We start from the raw sequence: 19,839 nt of genomic DNA, 5'->3' as shown, positions 1-19,839 counted from the left end.
CTCTCTCATCTTAATGAATTATAAGGCGTCCATATACCATTGAAATGTATGGAAGTCATAGTTTTCATCCCGACTAGAATTCACATCAAAAAGTTTTATCATAGCTTCAATTATTGACCTAAAGAGTAACGAAAGTCAAACTGCTCATTCTAGTCTTCTTCTCCAATCCTTATTGCAATGTTCTTGGTTCCACCAACAAGCCCCTCTTAAACATAATCAAATTAATCAAGCTGCTCTTTATTATTACCAAAATCCTCTTGAAGTCCACCATTAGCCCATGTGATCTGAAGAAGATCTCATTGAAGCTTTTTTGAACTCTTAGCCCTAGGCCTAGTAATTGGCCCAACTGGAACCTCAATGATCCTTGATGGTTGGATCGCAGTCAATCTAGGATGTCAATTACCAAGCAATAATCATATTCAACTTGACCATCCCTCTAAGAGCCATTTACCCAATAACTTATCATCAGCCGCAACTCGGCCATCCATCTAGGATTGCCATTATCTGAAAACTAAATCATCAACGCAACACCTGACCATCAGTCATTAGGATGCCAGAAGTCCGAGTAATCATCAATTTATCCCGAGCCATTCCCCTTAGATGCTATTAGCCAAACTAATACTATCAAACACAACATGGCATCCATCGTTGGGATGCCATTAGTAAACTAATCATCAATTTCATCGCGCCATCCCCTAGGATGCCATTAACCGAAGCTAATCATATATACTCAATTGAAACCATTCCTATAGCATTTATATTATTTTATCACAATAGTACGGATCATTTCATATACTCTTACAAACATTTCATATCGAATTTAACATTCACTTATAACACAATAGTAATCCTTTTGTCATACTGTACGAACATTTCCAAAATAGATTTGCATACATTATAAACAATTGTGATAGTCCCTTAATATACTCATATAAAACATTCGTATAACATTTAGCATTTCATTAAACACAAATAAACATCTTTCATATACCCATAAATGTGTAACCAATTTAACATTATTATATCAAAATAAATAGATCTTCGTGTATCCGCTACAACATTCCAAATAGTTAGTACAAGCTATAACACAATAAAAGACACTTCATAACAAATTCACTTTGGGGAATTAACATTATGCTAGAAGCGGTGAAAGCCACCTACCTACTCCTCCTGTGTGTGTCCTTATCCTCGTAGGTCTAATCCGATCGCACCACCTAACACATCAAAGATCACAAAATCAGCACATTTGCATTTGATATTCACATATCTCATCACCATACATATTCCAATAAGCTACACCATATTCACATTCAAGTCGTTTTCACATATTTACACCATCATACCATGAAGAATTTAAGTCATTTTTGATTTGGAAGTTTGTCACAGAAAATCGATAGAGAAACCTGATTTGTTAAGGACACAGACACTTCTCGGATTCGCAGCGAGATTTGTATTCGTTGGAGACACAACATTTGGCAATAAAAACTAATTTGCTACTGACATAACAATTAAACGACAAAAACTAATTTGTTGCTGACACAACAATTCAACGGCGAAATTGACTGCTGAGTGACACAGAATTCGACAGCGAACACTAATTTGTTGGGTGGTGACATAAATCGGCAAAATCACCAAACACACATAGGCTACTGCTGAACATAAAAATCATTGAAGAAAACTTAGTCGCTAGTCACTACCAACTTAGAAATCATTAACGCAACACAATTTCATAGTTGATGCTGAAATCATCAGCGTATATGATTTACGACTGACGCATAAACCGTCAGTACACACCATCATACATTCAATGTTTTTTAGTTCCATCATGCGAAATCCATCAACATAACCTACTAATCAATGCACATCATACAAGGATACCATTTACATCCTATGTCTTATCGCTCTAAAGATCATGCAAGGTCCCTTCATTTTTTCCCCTTCTTCCCTTTGGCCGGACATTCTTGTCCATTGGCCCCTAATTTACACATGAAATTTGTCATTTTTATCACAATAACATGCTACAAATATACCTTCATTCACTTGGTTCATAACCATGCTATTTCGTCAATCACATTTGAATTTGGGCATCCACATAATATGGTTTTTATTTTCAGCTCTAACATGCATTTTAAGGTTCAATGATAACACAACCCTACACACTAAACATCATTAACATATTATCACACCAATTGTCTTCCAAACAAAAGCAAGAATTTAGGTCATTAGCACCAATATACTTTATGTTTTGATTTCTAGCAATAAACATAAGGTTCTTACAAGTTTCACAAATCTATGCATAATGTCACATAACATTTGCATTCAATCCAGCCCTTACTATAGCCGACCCTTCTTTTCAGTTTGTGTATTCAAAATTATCCATTTTTTTGTTACAAGTTTTGAAATTAGGTCCCCATTCAACCCCATTTTCATCCCTCTTTCTAGTCTAGATTTCCTCAGTAGCTAGTGTAAGAATTCTAGACCATTTACTTGGGGTTTTCTTCTTCCTTTTTGTCGCCAAAGTCACAAAACAGGTGTGAGAAAGGCTCTAGTTCATAGCTCATAATTTTCAACAACTTTAGGAAGGGATTTAACATTTTTTCTTCCCTTCTACTTTTTAAAATTTTATTTTTGTAAACACCCCCCAAAAAAACAAGAAGAAGTAAAACCGAAATGACTCCACCATATTCTCCGCTACCGATTTCAGAATCGCCAGGACACAATTTGTAGGCTGTCGATTTCTGAATCGACAACCGACGTAGTTTTGGTTGCCGATCTCTGAATTGGCAGCACCACATTTTTGCTCTCAATTTCTGAATTGGTAGCGCACAGTTTTTTAGCTGCCGATTTCCTGAATTGTAGCGGTATGTAGTTTTTGGTTGCCGATCACTAAATTGACAACGCCATAATTTTTGGCTGCCGATTTCTGATTCAAAAGAATCCCAGTTAGCTACCGATTTCTGAATCGGCAGCAGCACAGTTTGGCTACCGATTTCTAAACTGAAAGCAACGCAGTTTTTGGCTGCCCATCTCTAAATCTGGTTGTAGCGCCATAGTTTTCGGCTATCAATCTCTGAATTGGCAGCGACATGGTTGGTTTTTGATTTCTGAATCAGCAGCGGCGCAGCTCTCGCTGCCGATTGCTGAATCGGCAACGACAATTTATGGCTGTCGATTTCTGAATCGATAGTGACACTATAAAACCTAACAAAAAAAATTAATGTTGGACCGACCTATTCTAGGGGAGAAGGGGAATGGAACCAGCTCAAGGATAACACTAAATGGGGATTAGGACACCCTTGGTCCAACATCCTAACACCCTATTTTTCATTTAAGAAATAGGTATAAATGCAGCAAAGAGAGAAGAGAGAGGGGGGAGGCTATTCCCCAAACGAGTTGCCATGCTCTTATCCCTTCCCTTTCCCAAAATGAGCTGCCATGCTCTTGTTCTTTGTTCCTTCCCAAAGAGACTCAAACCACTCTGCTGTATGTGCTAGCAGCATGCCCTTTCTTCTCTTCGCTCTTTTCCAAAGAAAAACTTGACCCAAACCCCAGCTGCATTGCCCTCCTTGGCCCGTGAGAGAGAAGGGAGAGGGAGAAGGAAGGCATGAACAACCAAAAATCATGGAAAAAGAGGGAGCCTAGGCCGGCTAGAAAAATAGCTAGCAGAGGAAGAAGGGCAGAAAAAACTGAGACTCGAGAGGGAAGAACCATACCACTAAGACCTGCCAAAGACTGTCTAAAAACAGTGAGGTTAAGACCAATATCCTTTCTCTTGCTGGTCTGTTACCCCAGATTTTAGACAAAATGGAAAGGTGGTGTTCTTGCACCTTAACTCAAGGAATCTTGACTAAATGGACAGACCTATATAGAACAAAAAGATAATGAAACACATACACAAGACCCTTACTTAAGATACATGACATTTGAATGCATGAAACCTAGGGGAGGGTTGGAAATAGTGAGGCTGGACAAAATTTTGAATTAAAGTGACAAAATGCATGGATGATGATCTCGTGAGACTTTTAGAACATTTTTGAATCAATAACAGAATCATACTTGTGTTGATGATGTAAATTCTGCATATTTGATTGATGAAATTATATTGAAAGGTGGTGGAATTGATGTTTTAAGTGCAAATTGTTATTAATGAACCTTGAAAGCATGCTATGTCTGAAACAGGAACCACACTGTATATTGCTTCGGTTTGGTTTGTTTAATGAATGAATATGTGTAATTGTGAATCTGGAGAATGAATTGTGAATTGTGATTATGATTATACTTGTGAGAAATATGATGATTTGCATGTGTAGCTAAGTGTAATGGGCAACATTGCCCAGCCATAAGGATTGAGGGAACAATGAGAAAATTCACTGTGACGAACACCTTAAGGGAATTAAGTCCATGACAAAAAATGAACACTTGTGAATTATGAAATTGCTCGTGGTGGTGTTGATGTATTACCATAATTAAGTGAAAACATGGATGAAATGGAATTCAGAAAAAACCTTGCTAAATGAACTTGTGTAGTTCGTTGTCTTAAATTGTGTTGTCTACAGTGAATCAACGTTAGGTTCCTAATATATATTTTCTATAGCGCGAATCAGGTGTTTGCTGCTGAATTGTATATTTCGCAGCGAATCAAGTGTTTAGTGTCGAATTGTGTATTTCGTAGCCGAATCAGGTGTTCGCTGCTGAATTGTGTATTTTGCAGCAAACGAATCAGGTGTTTCGCTACCGAATCTGTATTGTCAACAGCGAATCAGGTATTCGGTGTCGAAATTGTGTCGTCCGTAGCGAATTAGGTGTTGATTGTCGAACATGTGTCGTCCACAAATGAATAAGGTGTCGTTTGCCAACAGAACGTGTGTTGTCCGCAGCGAATCAGGTGTTCACTGTCGAAGTTATGTCGTTCGCAGCAAATCAGGTGTTCATTGCCCAAGTTGTGTCAATTCGTAGCAAAATCAGGGTATTCGCTACTGAATTATGTATTCCACAGTGAATTAGGTGTTCACTGCTGAACTTTTGTTGTCCGCAGCAAATTAGGTGTTCGCTACTGAATTGTGTATTCCGCAACGAATATGCGTTTGCTACCGAAGTTGGGTTGTCTGCATCAGAAGTAAGATTTGCTGCCAAAAATCGAGTTGCCTATAGCAAAGGAGCATTTGCTGCCGAAATTGTGATGATTGTAGCAAAACAGTTTTCACTGCCGAATTGTGCGGTCAGTAGCGAACCAGTTTTCGTTACCGAAGCGTGCGGCCTGCAGCAAACCAGTTTTCACTACTGAACTGTACGACCTACAACGATGAATCAGTTTCGCTATTGATTTTCTGCAATAAACCCCTTGGCAGAAATGACTTAAATGCTTGCAACAATTTCATTGTATGATGGTGTAAAATGTGGAATGCTTGAATGTGTACATATGGACTCTTGAAATAAGTATGGTGATGAATGTGATTTAAAGATGCAAATATACTGATTTGTGACCATTGATGTCTTAGGTAGTGTGGCCAGGATTGGATAATCGTCAGGACGAGGACAACCCACAAGTGGAGTAGTTAGGTGGTTTCCACTTTTTTCTTGTATGATGTTTATGTTTTGAAATCATTTACTTATGATAATATTTTATTAAACCCTTGTTGAATGATGAAACGACGATGAAGTGTATGATTGAATTATTGATGATTGTCGAAACGACTATGAAATGTCGATCAAGTTCTTGATGAATGTTGAAACAATGATGAAAATGTTTGTGTTCTAAAATGACCCATTTGAGGTGGATATATTATTGTGTTGTGATGAATATTAAATCGAATATGAGATGTTGATTGGGCTATTATGAACTTGGGTTGTTGATGAATTGAAGTATGAGTATTACGAAGGATCTACCGTTTTAATTTATATTGAATGTAATTGTGATGAATGGTTGTATGGGTATTACAAGGGATCTACCGTTTCATATTATTGAATGTAATTATGACGAATGTATTATGAAGGATCTATTGTTGTATTTTTATTGAATGTAATTATGATGAATGGTTGTATGGGTATTACAAGGGATCTACCATTTCATATTATTGAATGTAATTGTGATGAATGGTTGTATAAGTATTACAAAAGATCTACTGTTGTATTATAGTGATTGTTAATTATCATGAATGATTATATGAGTATTACGAGGGATCTATTGTTGTATTGTATTGAACATTAACTGTCATGAATGGTTGGATAAAAAATATGAATTGTAACAACCCGGCTTTCCAAGCCCAAAACACAGTAAATTTTTTTATATATATATGCATTCAATCCACATGGTGCCGGCAATCAATGAATCTAAATCCTCACATCATCAAAATGCAATCCATACAATCAACATTTCATTTCAAAGTGAATCTTACACAAACACGTAATATTAAGGTTGCTTGATTTGAAGTTCATATTAAAAATATATACACAGACATGAGTTTGCAGTCTTATCCTACTAATAGTCATCACAATTTTAAACAAAAAGGATCTAATAAAAGTTATACATTCAGTACATTGATCCATACAAAATACATTGTGATTTAAAATACATCTACATAATTCCTTGCAAAAGTAGGTTCCCGTGTATCGGGTTTCCTAGACATCTCGTTGGTGTGAAGTCCCTGCAGCAGTACAAACATTTAAGAGAATGCAAATACTTAATAATAATAAGAATGGTAATTAACGGTTTGGCAATTAAATAAAGCATTAGCAATTATAATTTCTTCATGTATTTGCTATAACAACTAGTAGTACATATAGATACACAAGTTTTCGGATGCCATTCGCCAAAACTAGTCATTCATTTGTCCCGGCCATCCATCCGGATTCCATGGCGAAAGCTGCGTCCCTGCCGATCCCAAAATCGGCAGCAGAAACTGCATTGCTGCCGATCAAGGAATTGGCAGCGCAAACTGTGTCGCTGCCGATTTCTGTAACGGCAGCAAAGACTGCGTCGCTGTCGATCCAGAATCGGCAGCGGAAACTGCGACGCAGCGAAAACTGCATCGCTGCCGATCTAGAATCGGCAGCGGAAACTGTGTCGCTGCCGATCCAGAATCGGCAGCGGGATCATTCCTTTATCCCGACCATCCATTCGGACGCCATTAGCCAAAGCTAATCAATCTTTGTCCCGGCCATCCGTTTGGATGCCATTAGCCGAAGCTAATCAGTCCTTCATCCTGGCCATCCATTCAGATGCCATTAGCCGAAGTTAATCACTCTTTATCCCGGCCATCCATTCGGATGCCATTAGCCGAAGCTAATCGCTCATTTGTCCCATTAGCCGAAGCTAATCAACCTTTAATCAACATTTAAGCGTTCGACAATTTAATATCGGTTCTAACAATACGGTAGTACTCAAGCTAAAATATTTCAAGATTCAACATATGAAAAAGAAAGGTGCAAGTCACCTACCTGCTCCACCTGTGGGTCATTCCTGTCTTGATGATGGTCCAATCCCGACCGCACCACCTAAGACATCAATGGTCACAAATCAGCACAGTTGTATTTATTTTACTTTTGAATCATATTCATCATCACACTTATTTCAAGAGTTCATATGTTCACATTCAAGTGTTCCATATTTTACACCATCATATCATGAAATTGTTACTAGCATTTAAGTCATTCCTGCCTAGGAGGCTTATTGTAGAAATCGGCAGCAGAACTGGTTCGTTGCGGGCTGCCAGTTCGGCAGCGACAACTGTTTCGCTGCCGGCAGCCCGTTCGGAAGCGAAAACTGCATCGCAGTTGGTGCCACAGTTTCGCTGCATAACGCACAACTCGGCAGCAAATATCAATTCGTTGCAGGAAGTTCAGTCTCGGCAGCGAAATAGAATTTCGCTGCGCAACACACAAATCGGCAGCGAATATCGATTCGCTGCAGGAGGTTCGGTCGCGGAAGCGAAACAGAATTTCGCTGCGCAATACACAAATCGGCAGCGAATATCGATTCGCTGCATGAGGTTCGGTTGCGGCAACGAAACAGAATTTCGCTGGGCAACACACAATTTCAGCACATAGTTCTTCAACAAAATTCCAGCAACAACATCACAGCAAAACACATTGATTTCAGCAAAATGATCACAGCAGAACACATTAAATTTCAGCAGCAACTTCATAGCAGAACACATTAATTCCAACACCAATCATCACAGCAGAACACATTAATTCCAGCAGCATCATCACAACAGAAAACATTAAATTTCAGCAACAACATCACAACAAAACACATTGATTTTAGCAACAATCATCACACCAAAACACATTAATTCCAGCAGCAACATCACAACAGAACACACACACACATGCATGCTGGCCTACCCCATAGTTAAAGCCAGCCCTCTACCATGATTTGTTAGATGTTCTGAAATTGACTTTATTTCACTTCTGTTTGCTAGTTCTCCTAGTTAATTTCAGTTTCCTTCATAGCTGGTTTAGGTCTTAGATCAATTTTTCTTAGGGTTTTTCTTCTTCATTTTCGTTTATGATTTTAAGGGGAAGAGGAAGGGAGTTTCATGACCCATACCTTCTGAATTTAACTAAGTTTGAGGAAGGTTTGACACTATTCTTTTTTCTTCAGCTGCTGGTTCTCCTCCTTCTTCTTCCTCTCACGTTTTCCAGCTCTCTTTTTCCTCTCCTCTATGCAGCTGCCCACTCCTCTCTCAAGGTCTCATCTCTCCCTCACAAGTTCACAAGGCAATCTCTACTGGTTTGATTCACGTTTCTGTTGTGAAAGGGGAAGGGAAGAAGGGCATGCAGCTGCTGGTTTGGGAAGAAGATGGATCATTCTCTCCCCCCTCTTTGTATTTATACTACCCATCAAATGAAATGGGTTGTTTGGGGGTTGGTTTAGGTGTGTTCTTATCCTTGTTTGGTTTATATAAAACCAGTTTTACCCCTCCCTCCCAGCTTTGCGTCACTGTTGATTGAGAAAACGGCAGTGAAAACTGCATCGGTGCCGATTTCTGCTTCGGCAGCGAAACAGCGTCGCTGCCGATCCAGAAATCGGCAGCAGAAACTGCGTCGCTGCCGATCAAGAAATGGGCAGTGAAAAACTGTGTGGGTGCCGATTTTTGTATCGATAGTGAAGGCTACGTCGCTGCCAAATCCAGAATCGGCAGCGAAGACTGCGTCGCTGCCGATGCGGAAATCATCTCATCATCATCATCTCTCTCTCTATCTCTCTCTCTAAATATGTATTTATATATATTTTTTTTTTCTTTGGGTGCCTAACATTCCATACCTGGTGGTCCAAATAAATTGGGATACTTTTTCCTCATCTCAGCCTCCCTCTCCCAAGTTTCCTCTTCTACTTGAGCATTTCGCCATAAAATTCTGACGATGGGGATCTTTTTGCTCCGTAATTCCTTCACTTCTTGATCTAGTATCCTTATGGGCCTCAATTCCAGTGTTAAATCTTCCTTGACTTCTACTGGAACCTGGGGTAGAACTCGGGCGGGGTCCACGTCAGCCTTCCTTAACAAGGAGACATGGAACACATCATAAACCTTGGCTAGCTATGGGGGCAAATCCACCTTGTAGGCTACTAGTCCTACTCGTTGTAAGATTTTGAAGGGTCCGATGAAGCGGGGAGTTAACTTCCCTTTTAATCCAAACCGTAACATGTTCTTCCATGGGGCTACCTTCAGGAACACCTGGTCCCCCGTACTGAACTCGAGAGGTCTTCTCCTTATATCGGCATACTTCTTCTGTCTATCCTGTGCGGCTTTGATGCGATCCCTAATAGTTCTCACTTTCTCCGTGGTGACTTGGACCAACTCTGCGCCATATAACTTCCGGTCCCCTATTTCCTCCCAACACAAAGGAGTTCTGCACCTCCTACCATACAAGGCTTCATATGGGGCCATCCCTATTGTGGCTTGGTGACTATTGTTATACATGAACTCCACCAATGCCATGTGTTCCTCCCAGTTTCCCCCAAATTCTAGCACACAAGCCCGTAATAGGTCTTCCAAGACTTGGATGACTCTTTCTGATTGGCCATCCGTTTGAGGGTGAAACGCAGTGCTTATGTCCAATCTTGTCCCCAAGGCATGTTGTATGCTCGGCCAAAGTCGAGAGGTGAACCTGGGATCTCGATCCGATACAATGGACACCGGAATCCCATGAAGTCGAACCACCTCATTTATGTAGATTTTGGCAAGCTTGTCCACCGAGTCGATCATCTTTATAGGCAAGAATGGTGCGGATTTCGTCAACCGATCTACGATGACCCATATCGCATCATTTCCTTTCCTCCCTTTGGGAAATCCTGACATGAAATCCATAGTGATCATCTCCCACTTCCATTCTGGAATTTGTAATGGTTGTAATGGTCCCGCAGGCCTTTGGTGTTCAACCTTGACTTGTTGACATATCCCCACACTTTGACACATACTCAGCTATTTCCCTTTTCATACTAGGCCACCAATAGAGATGTTTCAAGTCTTGATACATCTTAGTGCTGCCAGGATGCATGGAGAACTTGGACTCATGTGCTTCTTGTAGAACCATTCGTTTGACAGTTTCGTCATTAGGCACGTACAGTCGCTGTCCCATCATCAAGGATCCATCATCCGCCACTCGGAATTTCATTTCTACCCCGGCCTCCACATTCTTCCTAATCTTGGACCCCACCTTGTCATGGAATTGGGCATGTAGTATCTGTTCTCGATACGTTGGTCGCACCAAGAATTGAGCTACTAACCCACCTCCTACATTAATTCCCAAATTTGCACCCATCTCCTTCAATTCTGCCAGTTGCCACTCCTTTCCCACTGTTAAGCTTCCCAAGGAGGCTTTATTTTTGCGACTGAGGGCATCTTCCACCACGTTTGCTTTCCCCGGGTGGTATTCTATGGTGCAGTCATAATCCTTAATGAGCTCTATCCACCTTCTTTGTCGCATATTCAACTCCTTTTGCGACATCAGATACTTCAGGCTCTTATGATTAGTAAAAAATTGGGTTCGAGACCCATACAAATAGTGTCTCCATATCCTCAAGGCAAATACTACAGCAGCCAACTCTAGGTCGTGCACCGGGTAGTTCACCTCATGAGTCTTTAATTGCCTTGATGCGTAGGCGATCACCTTCCCATGTTGCATCAAAACACACCCCAATCCCTTTCCTGAGGCATCACTATATACCACAAAACCCTCGGTCCCTGAGGGAAGGGTTAATACTGGAGCAGTGGTGAGCCTCCTCTTCAATTCTTGAAAGCTTTTCTCACATTCTTCCGACCACACCCACTTCTTATCCTTCCTAGTTAGCTGGGTCAAAGGGGTTGCAATCAAGGAAAAACCTTCGATAAATCTCCGATAGTATCCTGCAAGTCCCAGGAAGCTATGTATTTCAGTGACCGAAGTTGGCCTTTCCCATTTCAAGACTGCCTCGACTTTTTAGGGGTCAACAAAAACACCTTCGGCTGAAATGACATGTCCCAGAAACATCACTCTCTTCAGCTAAAATTCACATTTACTCAGTTTTGCATATAGCTGGTGATCTCTCAAGGTTTGTAAGGTTTGTCTCAAGTGTTCTTCATGCTCTTCGAAGGAATTTGAGTACACCAGTATATCATCAATGAACACCACCACAAACTTATCCAGGTATGGTTGGAAAACCCGATTCATCAAATCCATGAAAAGGGCTGGGGCGTTTGTCAACCCGAACGGTAGCACCAAAAATTCATAGTGTCCGTAACGAGTTCTAAATGCGGTCTTTGCTATATTCGCTTCTTTAATCTTCATCTGATAGTACCCTGATCTCAGATCTATCTTTGAAAATGCCCTCGCTCCCTTTAATTGGTCGAACAAGTCATCTATCCGAGGTAACGAATACTTGTTTTTCATTGTTATTTTGTTCAACTGTCGATAGTCAATACAAAGTCTATGGGCTCCATCTTTCTTTCTTACAAATAGGATTGGTGCTCCCCAAGGAGAATTACTGGATCGTATGAACCCTTTGTCTAATAATTCCTGTAATTGAGTCTTTAACTCGTTCAGTTCTGCTGGAGCCATTCGATACGGTTGTTGAGCTATGGGTGGGACTCCAGGAAAAGTGTCTATAGACACCTCTACCTCTAGCTCCGGGGGTAGTCCTGGTAGTTCTTCAGGAAACACATCTGGGAAATCCTTCACCACAGGAATATCCTTCAATCGTGGACCTTCATCATCAGAGTTTAAGATGTATGCGAGGTATCCCATACATCCCTTTCTTAAAAGTTGTTGGGTTGTTACCACTGATATTAAAGCATTCAGTTTGAGAACTCTCTCTCCTTCAAAAATCATTTTCTCGCCCTTAGGTGTTTGGAAAGTAACAATTTTAGCATAACAATCTATTAGTGCCTTGTATTTACTCAACCAATTCATGCCTAGTATTATGTCAAAATCATGCAGCTATAAGGGAATCAAGTCTACCTCTGTTTCATACCCAGATAAACTAAGCCCCACATCCACATATACAATATTTGTTTCAACCATGTTTCCCATTAGAGTTCCAATTACAAATCCCTTCTCTACTATTTCTACTTCCTTTCTCAATTTAGCGACAATTCTCTTAGCAATGAATAAGTGGGTGGCACCCGGATCAAACAACACATGCACATTAAAATCATTCAATAGTAGTGTACCTGCCACCACATCCGATGCAGCCCTGGCCTCCTCCTGTGTCAGGTGGAAGACCCTCCCCGGGGTCCGATCATTTTGTGCCCTCGGCTTCCCTCGACTGGAGTTTGCCCCTGATTGAGAAGATCTCACTGGCCTATTAACAATGACTGACTGTTGGTGGCTCTGACTTGGCTGTCTATAGCTCTGCACTTGTCCGGTGTTCCATTTAGGGCAGTCCCTCTTGTAATGACCTCTACCACCACAGAAATGACACCCTTGACTAAGATACTGTCAGTTCCTCCACCTATGACCCTCTCCTCTGCACACAAAACATCGCCCAGGGGAAACTGAGCAGTCCCCAGGGTGTTTTTGTCCACACTTTACACAAAAAGGATAGTCCACACTCTCAAGTGCGATTGAGCGGTCACCGGCCCCAGTAGAAGAGTTTGCCCTCAAGTGCGACTGTCCAACCATCACTCTCCCACTTGACTGCTGGTGAGGCGGTAATATCAAACTCCCCTTTTTTCCGTACTGCTCAAACACTCCACTTTTTCCTTTCTTCGGGTGTGACGGTCTGCCGCTGAAATAATCCCCATCTCTCTTTTTGCTTATACCCTGATACCCACCTTGGCTTTCTCCAATACACGCCTCCAAAGCTTGTGCAGCCTCAATCAACTCCCTCACTGATTTAAATAGCAAAGCAATCAATCCTTGTCTCAAATCTTGTCGTAAACCATCTCTCAACTTTTCAATCATATGTTCCTATGTCGGCACAAAATGTGGGGCGAACAAAGAGAGGTCATGGAATCTCCTTTCGTACTCCAATACTGACATATCACCCTGTCTTAATGCCAAGAACTCTTGTTCCTTCACCTTGTGATGATACTTGGAATAAAACTGATTCTCAAACTCTATCTTGAAGTCACTCCAAGTTAGTGTCTCAGTCGCACGCCTCAGCTGAACCGTTTCCCACCATGTCATGGCCCTATCATACAGTAACTGGGTTGCACAATTTACCTTCAAACCCTCGGGTATGCTTATTTGAATCATTGTCTTCTCTACCTTCCTGATCCATCTTCCAGCTATCTCTGCATCTTGCTCCCCCATATATGGTTCACAACCCATTTCCCTCATACTTTTGACTAGTCACACCAGTGGCACCACATTATCCATGGTCATGCTAGTCATAGGGGCTGCTGGTGGAATCTGCGTGGTGGGAGTTGTTTGTGCCGCTGAACTAGCCATGCCTTCCATCACTGCTTTAACTATTTGTACAAGGAGTCCCGCATCTACATATTGTGGGGGCACCCCGGTTGGAACAGTAGATGGTTGTGCTTCTGATCTTTCTCGCTGCTTAGTGGCGACTAGGGGTGTTCTCTCTGTCTGATTAGGCCTCGAGCCTTCCCCCGCCACCGTATCTCCCCCCTGCAAGGTTTCAGGTGGTATTATCGGAGCATGAGATGCTGTATCTTCCAAGGGATCTTCGTCTTGCCAACCTTGGGCACCTCGGTTCATGCCCCTCCTTTCTAAGGAGGGCGGCTCAGTTCATGTCCCTTGTCGGGTGCGTACCATCCTGAAATTCATCACAACAACACATTTATTAATGATCCTCAGGATCCATACCAAGTGCTCTGATACCAACTGTAACAACCCGGCTTTCCAAGCCCAAAACACATTAATTTTTTTTTTTATATGCATTCAATCCACATGGTGCCGGCAATCAATGAATCTAAATCCTCACATCATCAAAATGCAATCCATACAATCAACATTTCATTTCAAAGTGAATCTTACACAAACACGTAATATTAAGGTTGCTTGATTTGAAGTTCATATTAAAAATATATACACAGACATGAGTTTGCAGCCTTATCCTACTAATAGTCATCACAATTTTAAACAAAAAGGATCTAATAAAAGTTATACATTCAGTACATTGATCCATACAAAATACATTGTGATTTAAAATACATCTACATAATTCCTTGCAAAAGTAGGTTCCCGTGTATCGGGTTTCCTAGACATCTCGTTGGTGTGAAGTCCCTGCAGCAGTACAAACATTTAAGAGAATGCAAATACTTAATAATAATAAGAATGGTAATTAACGGTTTGGCAATTAAATAAAGCATTAGCAATTATAATTTCTTCATGTATTTGCTATAACAACTAGTAGTACATATAGATACACAAGTTTTCGGATGCCATTCGCCAAAACTAGTCATTCATTTGTCCCGGCCATCCATCCGGATTCCATGGCGAAAGCTGCGTCCCTGCCGATCCCAAAATCGGCAGCAGAAACTGCATTGCTGCCGATGAAGGAATCGGCAGCGAAACCTGTGTCGCTGCCGATTTCTGTATCGGCAGCGAAGAGTGTGTCGCTGCTGATCCAGAATCGGCAGTGGAAACTGCGTCGTTGCCAATCCAGAATCGGCAGCGGAATCATTCCTTTATCCCGGCCATCCGTTTGGATGCCATTAGCCAAAGCTAATCACTCCTTCATCCCGGCCATCCATTTGGATGCCATTAGCCGAAGCTAATCACTCTTTGTCCCCGCCATCCATTCGGATGCCATTAGCCGAAGCTAATCACTCATTTGTCCCGGTTTAATCAACATTTAAGCGTTCGACAATTTAATATCGGTTCTAACAATACGGTAGTACTCAAGCTAAAATATTTCAAGATTCAACGTATGAAAAAGAAAGGTGCAAGTCACCTACCTGCTCCACCTGTGGGTCGTTCGTGTCTTGATGATGGTCCAATCCCGACCGCACCACCTAAGACATCAATGGTCACAAATCAGCACAGTTGTATTTATTTTACTTTTGATTCATATCCATCATCACACTTATTTCAAGAGTTCATATGTTCACATTCAAGTGTTCCATATTTTACACCATCATATCATGAAATTGTTACTAGCATTTAAGTCATTCCTGCCTAGGAGGCTTATTGTAGAAATCGGCAGCGAGAACTGGTTCGCTGCGGGCTGCCCAATTTGGCAGCGAGAACTGGTTCGCTGCGGGCTGCCAGGGTGGCAGCGACACCTGTTTCGCTGCCGGCAGCGAAAACTGCATCGCTGTTGGTGCCACAATTTCGCTGCACAATGCACAACTCGGCAGCGAATATCAATTCGCTGCAGGAAGTTCGGTTGCGGCAGCGAAACCGAATTTCGCTGGGCAACACACAAATCGGCAGCGAATATCAATTCGCTGCAGGAGGTTCGGTTGCGGTAGCGAAACAGAATTTCGCTGCGCAACACACAAATCGGCAGCGAATATCGATTCCCTGCAGGAGGTTCGGTTGCGGCAGCGAAACCAAATTTCGCTGCGCAACACAGAAATCAGCAGCGAATATCGATTCGTTGCAGGAGGTTCCGTTGCAGCAGGGAAACAGAATTTCGCTGCGCCAAACACAAATCGGAACCATCAATTTCAGCACATAGTTCTTCAACAAAATTCCAGCAACAACATCACAGCAAAACACATTGATTTCAGCAACAATGATCATAGCAGAACACATTAAATTTCAGCAGCAACATCACAGCACAACACATTAATTCCAGCAACAATCATCACAGCAGAACACATTAATTCCAGCAGCAACATCACAACAGAAAACATTAAATTTCAGCAACAACATCACAGCAAAACACATTGATTTTAGCAACAATCATCACACCAAAACACATTAATTCCAGCAGCAACATCACAGCAGAACACATTAAATTTCAGCAGAACACACACACACATGCATTCTGGCCTACCCCATAGTTAAAGTCAGCCCTCTACCATGATTTGTTAGATGTTCTGAAATTGACTTTATTTCACTTCTGTTTGCTAGTTCTTCTAGTTAATTTCAGTTTCCTTCATAGCTGGTTTAGGTCTTAGATTAATTTTTCTTAGGGTTTTTCTTCTTCATTTTCGTTTCTGATTTTAAGGGGAAGAGGAAGGGAGTTTCATGACCCATACCTTCTGAATTTAACTAAGTTTAAGGAAGGTTTGACACTATTCTTTTCTCTTCAGCTGCTGGTTCTCCTCCTTCTTCTTCCTCTCACGTTTTCCAGCTCTCTTTTTCCTCTCCTCTATACAGCTGCCCACTCCTCTCTCAAGGTCTCATCTCTCCCTCACAAGTTCACAAGGCAATCTCTATTGGTTTGATTCACGTTTCTGTTGTGAAAGGGGAAGGGAAGAAGGGCATGCAGCTGCTGGTTTGGGAAGAAGATGGATCATTCTCTCTCCCCTCTTTGTATTTATACTACCCATCAAATGAAATGTGTTGTTTGGGGGTTGGTTTAGGTGTGTTCTTATCCTTGTTTGGTTTATCTAAAACCAGTTTTACCCCTCCCTCCCAGCTCTGCGTCACTGTTGATTGAGAAATCGGCAGCGAAAACTGCATCGCTGCCAATTTCTGCTTCGACAGCGAAAACAGCGTCGCTGCCGATCCAGAAATCGGCAGCAGAAACTGCGTCGCTGCCGATCAAGAAATGGGCAGCGAAAAACTGTGTCGTTGCCCATTTCTGTATCGATAGTGAAGGCTGCGTCGCTGCCAAATCCAGAATCGGCAGCGAAGACTGCGTCGCTGCCGATTTCCGCATTGGCAGCGAAGACTACATTCATCATCATTTGTCTCTCTCTCTCTCTCTAAATATGTATTTATATATATATATATACATATATTTCTTTGGGTGTTTACATGAATGGTCTATTTTTGTGTTGTACTAAATGCTAAATTGTTATGGAATGTTTGTTGGTGTATTACAAAGGATATAATATCTTGTTATAGTGATTACATGAACTGCCTTTGGAATGATTGACGGGTTAATAATTAGCTTTAGCTAATGGCATCCTAAGTGGATGGTCGGGACTCACAAATGGCATCCTAAGTGGATGACCGGGACTTACAAATGATTAGCTTCGGCTAATAGCATCCTGTGTGGATGACCGGGACTGACAAATTATTAGCTTCAGCTAATGGCATCCAAATGGATGACCAGGAAAAATGATTGATTAGCTTCGGCTAATGACATCTGAATAGATAATCGGGATAAATGATTGATTAGCTCCGTTGATTAGTCTTTAAAAGTGCATTTTTATCAAGGTTTTATATCATCATTTTGCACTTGAAGTATCAATAACTCTTTAACTAAAGCATGTTTTATAATAACATATCTAATAATATAAGATACCTTTAATTTATGGTAAATGCTCATATTAAATGCAGGCCTATCACATAAATGAAAGGATTGATTTATGAGTTTAAGTACTGAAATTGAAAGGACAAAGAGAGGGCCAAACTTAGAAAAGAGATGTTGGTGCAGTCCAAACTGGAACACTGTTCGGTAATTGGGTCATATCTGGAGCTGTAGATCTCAGATTTAGGTCTACTTTATATGGATGGAAATATAAGAGATAGGCCTACAACTTTCTTGTGGAGTCCTGGAGACCAAAAAAATATATTAATTCCATATAGTTTAGCCTTGAAATAGTTGGGTCATTACACTGTTGGCCATCTATTTTTTAGGAGAGCACAAGTTATTCTCTCTTCTTCGCTGTATTTATACCCCTCTTAAATGTGGAAGGGTGTTTGGAAGGCTGGTTACCCTTGTTCTTATCCCTATTTGGTTCATCCTAAGGCTGGTTAAATCCTTCATAGTTCCCATTTAGAGTACCCTAGTTATGCTCCCTCACATTTCCCCTTAGAACAGGTGGATCCATACCCCTCAATTCTTTTTAACATGGGTCTTCCCAAGACTAAATTTTCTTTAGGTTTTTCATGGGTGTTACAAAAAATTTTGTCGGGCGTTACACGTTATCGCCTCAGAAATCATCAACGAAACTACTTCCACAACTGACGTATGGATTTGTTAGTGTACACACATCCCCTACTGACTCAGAAATTGTCAACAAAAACTAAGTCATTATCGACTCAGAAATCATCAACGAAACTGCTTCCACAGTTGACACATGGATTCATTAGCACATATAAATGAAACTACTTCCACAACTAACATGTAGATTTGTTAGTGCACAAACTCTCACATTGTTATCACTTGATCCTGCTCATATACTCATTTAACAAGTATTCTTAAACCTTTATTTTCACACACACACTTTAACATATGATTGTGGGTTGCACATTGGATTATTACATTATTTATGTTCTTTTGTTAAAGGTAATAACTAAGGGAAAGGGAAAGTATATAATTTGAAATTTTTTTTGATAATATTGATGATAATAAAAACGTAGATAAGTTTGGTTTCGTAGTCTCCCTAACCTAAGCAATTAAGCCCGAAGGGGTGTTTTAACACCTAATACCCTAAAGTCAACTAACTTGGGAGCTATTGGCCCAAAGCTTGTTACATGGGTTAAGGAGAAAAGCTTAAGGGAATCAAACAGTGCACTATCTACGTATCAGTATATGTAACCCGAGTTACTAAGCTCGTAGGGGTGTCTCAACACTTAATGCCCTAAGACCAACTGGTCTGGGAGTCATTAGCGGAAAACTCGTTACATGGGTTAAAGATGCATTGTGTTATATGTGTATATAAAGAAAAAAAAAGAAAAAAAAAAGAAAAAAGAAATAAAAAAATAAATAATAATCCCAACCCAAGGAAGTTAACCTTAACATTAGAACATAATATTGTTTTCTTCCAACAAAAGCCCTATCATCTATATTTTCATACATTAAGCACATAAAAAGAAGGTTTATTAATATATTGTTTAAGATATATGAAGCAGGAATATAAATTTCACGAGTTTGTTTATCTGGATAGATTAATGGAAGTTGAATGATGAATGTCTTGCTTTGTGGAACTTGCAAATTGTTTTTCTATTTTAACATTTTGATTACTAGGGACTAATAATAAGCTGATTGGGAGAATAATAAAGAGGAATTTAAGATGTAAGATTAATGTGAGGATTAAACAATAATAAAAACAAATATGAAGGTTAGAGGATCCACTAATGGTACTTCAAACAATATAGTATAAACTCTTATTACTCAATTCGAAACCACACACAAAGGAGGTTCCATGAATGGCTATTCATCTGGCACCCTCCAACCAGCTTATTACTAGTCCCTAGTAATCAAAGCGGTAAAATAGAAAAATAATTTTCAAGTTCCACAAAGCAAGGCATTCATCATTCAACTTCCATTAATCTATCAAAATAAACAAACTCTCATTAAATTTATATTCCTGCTTCATATAT

General features: G+C 40.5%; 2 pseudogenes; both read right to left on the bottom strand.

Moving 5' to 3' along the window:
* Positions 1-2,795, bottom strand: part of LOC140954524 (uncharacterized) — a 27,910-nt pseudogene extending 25,115 nt beyond the window's left edge.
* LOC140954571 (uncharacterized) overlaps positions 1-19,839 on the bottom strand; it is a 93,142-nt pseudogene that overhangs the window by 38,959 nt on the left and 34,344 nt on the right.

The sequence above is a fragment of the Populus alba genome, chromosome 14 (genome assembly GCF_005239225.2).
Source record: "Populus alba chromosome 14, ASM523922v2, whole genome shotgun sequence".
Lineage (NCBI taxonomy): Eukaryota > Viridiplantae > Streptophyta > Magnoliopsida > Malpighiales > Salicaceae > Populus > Populus alba.
Note: the sequence above shows the minus strand (reverse complement) of the source record. Positions and strands in the feature narration are given on the sequence as shown.